This window comes from Budorcas taxicolor, chromosome 15 (assembly GCF_023091745.1).
Source record: "Budorcas taxicolor isolate Tak-1 chromosome 15, Takin1.1, whole genome shotgun sequence".
In the NCBI taxonomy this organism is placed as follows: domain Eukaryota; kingdom Metazoa; phylum Chordata; class Mammalia; order Artiodactyla; family Bovidae; genus Budorcas; species Budorcas taxicolor.
In genome coordinates, this window is record NC_068924.1 from 64838434 (window position 1) to 64844798 (window position 6365).

Below are 6365 nucleotides of genomic sequence, written 5' to 3' on the forward strand. Positions count from 1 at the left end.
TAAAAAGATCTATACAAGGACTTCCCTGGTGGTCCAGTGGTTGATACTCTGGGCTCCCCTTGCTGGGGGCCCAGGTTCTGGCATGGTGATGCAGGAAGAGGTGGGACATGGGGGTTATTCTTACAACAAATTCCTACCAAGGAGGGCTGAGTGCTGGGGTGAGGGGAGCCCTTCCATTCCCCTTAGAGCTGCAGCCCAAGGAAAGAAGCAATTCAAACGCAATCTTGCAGAAAGACAGAAAAGGAAATTAGGGAGGGATTGGGGAAGTTTGGATACAGATCAAGTATTCAGTTATTAGAGAATGATTCATTTTTTTGTAGGTGCTATTAGGGTATTATAGTTTAGATTGGAAAATAACCCTCAGCTTTTTTTTCTTTTTCGGAGATGCAAGCTGAAATGTTTTGAGTTGAAAGGTCACACTGCCTGTAATGTGCTTGGAAACAGGAGACATGAGTTCAATCCCTAGGTTGGGAAGATCCCCTGGAGGAGGGCATGACAACCCACTCCAATATTCTTGCCTGGAAAATCCCGTGGACAGAGGAGCCTGGCGGTCTGCAGTCCATGAGGTCAAAAAAGAGTCAGACACAACTGAGTGACTAAACACCACCACCACCTGCATTCACACACACACACACACACACACACACACACACACACACACACATATTGAGAGAGAAAGCAAATATGGTGAAACGTTATCAATTGTTGGGAGTATATGAGAGTTCACTGTAGTATTGAACTGTTCTTTTGGCTTTGACTTTTCATAATAAAAATTTTAAAATACAGTGTAGCAAGGGCATTAACTGGAAGTAAGATACAGTGGAAACACAAAGAAGGGCTCCTACTTGGATCTGATAGGTGAGAGAAGCTTTCCAAAGAAAATATCATCTAAGACCTGAGAGATGAGTGGTCAGTAGGCAGGGGGTTGGGGAAGAACTGATGGGAGAAGGTTCCAGGCATACGTAAAGGCATGGTAGTCTGTTTTGTGCACGAAGGCCTGGTAATCTGTTTTGCTAGAGAAACAAAAGGACATTGAATGTGAGTATAGAGTGAGAAGCAGAGAGTCACCAAGAGGTGAGATGGGAAAGGTAAGCTGGTCCTGTAGAGTTGTGGGTGTAGGAGGGCTTGAATTTTGTCCTGATCTGGGTGTAAGCAAGGAGGTTGTGTTTCAGAAAGATGTCACTAATGAGTATTGAGCCATTATCATCTGGCAGCCACTGTTCTAAGCACTTAATCTAGATTGATTCACTTAATCCTCACTGCGCCTTTCCCAGGGACCTACAAAATTAGCCTCTCTATTTTAGAGATGAGGCAAACAGGCATGGCCGGGTTTGGTAACCTGCCCAAGGTCACAGATATGGAGGAACCTGGAGGAGCAAGGATCTGATGGCTGCTAGAAGGCAGGTATTCTTTCTTTCCTGAGTTCTCTTGGGACTCACCAGCTCACTATCTGTGGTGACTGCAATTGCTGATGACGGTGACATCCTTTGTTTACTGAGATGGCAGGAAATACTTCCTTTCTCAAGGCAGATTCCAAGATGGTGGCCAGACTCTACCCCACTGCCCCATCGTGGTCTGAGCCTTGGGACATAGTCAGAGAATGTCCTATGGTCAGAGAAGAGATGTCCTCCTCATCATAAATGGAGAGGGTGTCAGTAAATCCCTAATGTCCCCTTCATCTGTGAGGAGCAGCCTGCTGTACATCCAACTCACGTTTCTCTTGCCCCGGCCTCTGCTGTCAATGTTGTTCAGCTGCTAAGACGTGTCCGTCTCTTTGCGACCCCATGGACTGCAGCACACCGGGCTTCCCTGTCCTTCACTATCTCCCAGAGTTTGCTCAAACTCATGTTCATTGTGTCGATGATACCATTCAACCACCTCATCCTCTGTTGCCCCCTTCTTCTCCTGCCCTCAGTCTTTCCCAGCTAAGGGTCTTTTACAATGAGTCAGCTCTTCAAATCAGGTGGCCAAAGTATTGGAGCTTCAGCTTCAGTCTTTCCAATGAATACTCAGGGTTGGTTTCCTTTAGGATTGACTAGTTTGATCTCCTCGCTGTCCATCGGACTCTCAAGAGTCTTCTCCAGTACCACAATTTGAAAGCATCTGGCTCCTGCTAAAAATCGTTTTTGGTGTAACTTGACATTTTCACTGTTTGAATTTTGTCACCTGTAACTGTTGCAATTTGTAGGTCAGCCCTGTACCCTAAGTTTACCAGAACAGGCCACAGCCTGGGTCCCTTTCCTGTCTCCCAACTCCAAATGTCTCTTAATTGTCTTTCAAGGCAGTTAGCCTTACTATGATGTGATGTGAACACCTGTGCTGTTTTACCAGCAGCCCTTGACCTTTCGGCCTCCTCAGAGGGCTCATCAGGGATGACAAATTAAACAAATATTGAAAAACAATAGAAAGGAAAATACTTGGCTGTGTCCTTCTAATGCTTATTGATTTTTAAGATCTTCTCAGGCATGAAAATAAGATTCATTGCTGGCATCTTGACACTGGATTCCTGTTAACTGAAAGATCAACTTATTGATCAGGCTGGGGTACCCAGCAGGGCTGGAGCCAGCCTGTCTCTCCTGCAGGTGATCAGCCCCAGAGATGGAGCCCCGCTGGGAGGAAGCTGTATGCACTCGAAGTGGGGGGCGATGCCAGGAAGGTGCTTGTGTGTCCCAGGAAGACATTAAGGCTGTGTATCATTTCCATACCAATTCTCTTGGGGGCCTCGTTTTTCTCTTGCTAAAGGCCCCAAGAATTCCAGGTGTTTTTGTTTTTGTTTTTTATTTTTTAAGCCATCCAAACAGTTTTTATTCATTAATATTAATAAATACAGCAGCTTCATTAGACATGTCCATTTCCTTCTTTGATCTTAATGTGGAGTATTAAGAGAGGCTTTGGCATGTCAAGTTACGGAAAGCAGAGATCATCCCTGCATTGCTACCTGTATTTATCCAGGTTATTTTTGTGTGTCAAAAATAATACAACTTATTCACTCACAAAGGACATGGCTCTGCAGAATGAAGCGTCAGCTCTTCTGTATATATTCCTGTTTTCCAATCTTCTCTCCAAAGGAATTGCCCATTTTACAGCAAATGTTTATTTTGCTCCTACTATGTGCTACACATTTTCCAGTGGTCATGTATGGATATGAGAGTTGGACTTTGAAGAAAGCTGAGCACCGAAGAATTGATGCTTTTGAACTGTGGTGTTGGAGAAGACTCTTGAGAATCCCTTGGACTGCAAAGAGATCCAACCAGTCCATTCTGAAGGAAATCAGTCCTGTGTGTTTATTGGAAGGACTGATGCTAAAGCTGAAACTCCAGTACTTTGGCCACTTCATGTGAAGAGTTGACGCATTGGAAAAGACTCCGATGCTGGGAGGGATTGGGGGCAGGAGGAGAAGGGAACAACAGAGGATGAGATGGCTGGATGGCATCACCGACTCGATAGACATGAGTCTGAGTGAACTCCGGGAGATGGTGATGGACAGAGAGGCCTGGCGTGCTGCAATTCATGGGGTTGCAAAGATTTGGACACGACTGAGCAACGAAACTGAACTGAACAGAACTGCTGTGCTACACATCCAGTTCTGGGTATCAGTGATACGTGTGCCTGCTCAGTTGCTAAGTCATGTCCAACCCTTTTGTGGCCCTCTGGACTATAGCCTGTAAGACTCCTCTGTCCATGGGATTTCCCAGGCAAGAATACTGGAGTAGGTTGCCATTTCCTCCCCCAGAGGATCTTCCTAACCCAGGGATTGAAGCTGCGTCTCCTGTGTCTCCTGCGTTGCAGGCGAATTCTTTACCACTGAGCCATCAGGGAAGCCTGTTGGTGATATAGCAGTACACAAAATGGAAAGATCCCTGGCCTCCTGGAGCTTGCTTCCTAATGAGGTTACTGTATAACCTTCCAATTATAGCTATATCATATATATTCATAGCTGTATCAATGACTGTATCTGTAGGTTCATTTTGTACACATGATCTTTGACTGCCTTTTTCACTAACAATGTGCCTAGGAGTTCATTTCATGTACACATAAATGGGCCTTCCTCATTCTTTGAAAACTGGAGAATGGTCTTCTGTAGGGATAAACCCCTACTTGTGTTCTAATTTTTTTTCATAGTACTGCAGCAAGCTATCTTCTGCATATACTGTTGTGTTCACAAGAGTCTGTACACTTACTAAGTAACCAGGGGTACTTAATTAACCTCTCTGTGACTCAGTTTCTTCATGTGTGAAATAAACATAATAATTGTACCTCGCTCTACTCATCAAGGAAATGCAAAGCAATCACAATGAGATGCCACTTCACATCCACTCAGATGTCTGTAATCAAAAAGACAGATAATAAGTGTTGGTTGGCAAGGATACAAAGAAATCGGAACCCTTGTGCACTGCTGGTGGGAATGTAAAATGTTGCAGCCAGTTTAGAAAAAAGTTTGGCAGCTCCTCAAAAGGTTAAACGTAGAATTGCTATATGATTCAACCGTTCTACTCCAATGTATATACCTGGGATAAATGAAAACACAAGTTCACACAACAACTTGTACATAAATGTTCACAGCAGCATTATTCATATTAGTAAAAAGGTAGAAACAGCTCAAATGCCCATCAGCTGATAAGTGGGTAAACAGAATACCGTGCATCTATATAATGGAATATTATTTGGCATTAACAAGATGTGAGTGTTCTGATACAAGCTATAGCTTGTAGCTGAATCTTTAAAATATTATGCTAACTGAAAGAAGCCAATTACAAAAGACCACATATTGTATGATTTCACTTCTATGAAATGTCCAAAATAGACAAATCCATAGATACAGAAAGGAGATTGGTGGTTGCCAGGGGTTAAGGGGTTGCAGAAATGAGGAATGACTACCAAGAAGGCTTTCTTTTAGGGATGATTAAAATGTTCATGAATTTGAGCAAACTCCAGGAGACAGTGGAGAACAGAGGAGCCTGGGGTTTTGCAGTCCATGGGGTCACAAAGAGTTGGATATGACCTAGCAACTGAACAATAAAAACAACAAAATATTCTAAAATTGTGGTGATGGTTATACAACTTGATGAATATGCTAAAAAAGCCATTAAGTTGTACACTTTTAAGTGGACAAATTATATGGTATGTGAAATGTATCTCAATTGAGCTGTTATAAAAAATATAATATCTCCCTCATGGGTAGTGAGGATTAACTGAGACGGTACAAAAATGCGGAGAACAGTACCTGGCATTCTGCAAGCTCTAACCAATAATCCACCCCTCTTGCTGTTGTTCTAGAGATCAGATTCTAAAGGCAAAATTGTTGAGCCAAACTTCAGTTCAGTCACTCAGTCGTGTCTGACTCTTTGTAACCCCGTGGACTGCAGCATGCCAGGCTTCCCAGTCCATCACCAGCTCCTGGAGCTTGCTCAAACTATGACCACTGAATCAGTAATGCCATCCAACCATCTCATCCTCTGTCGTCCTCTTCTCCTCCCGCCTTCAATCGTTCCCAGCATCAGGGTCTTTTCCAATGAGTCAGTTCTTCGCATCAGGTGGCCAAAGTATTGGAGCTTTCACTTCAGTGTAAGTCCTTTCAGTGACTATTCAGGGTTGATTTCCTTTAGGATTGACTGGTTTGATCTCCTTGCAGTCCGAGGGACTCTCAAGAGGAGCCAAAGTGTTGGTGCATTAAAAAAATATATATATTTAATTTCCAAAGACTCTACAAAGTTTCCCACCAAAAGATCATCACCAATTCACCCTCAGAAGTAGCATACAAGGATGTCTGTTTTTTCTCTCTTCTTCCCCTTTTCAAAGATGCCCCCAACTAAGAAGTTTGGAAAAACATGTACATAGTATTCAGAATGCTTTCTTTTGGGTGTTGGGATTGTAAGCGAATTTTCTTTTCTTTTTCTCATATTGCTTATCTGCATTTTTCATGTTAAAAAAACCATGTATTAATTATGTAATGGTTAAAAAATAAGACATACACACATCCCCCTTATACTCTTCACTATGGGGCTTTTACACCTCACAGGCTTCAGAGATTAGGGTAGGAGAACTTATACTTCTCAGTCCATTATAAAAACAGGTTTTGGAGGGTGAAGGGGTTGTAACTTTCTAGAAGGATCAGCCAGAGGGCAACAACTGTAAACACAGAGAATTCTCAGCCCAGGCCTGTGCTTTCTTGCTTGATGGTGCCCCCAAAGCCCTGTAATAAAAATCATGCCTGGGAATCATTTGCATCCTTACCAGACACCAGACACTGCAAATTTTCAAATCCTTCATACTCATTGTTATTTAATCCTGGCAATAGGTTCTGGTGCAAAAATGGAGTGAGAGAAATTAAGTGACTTGCCCAAGGACACAGTGCTTGTCAGTGA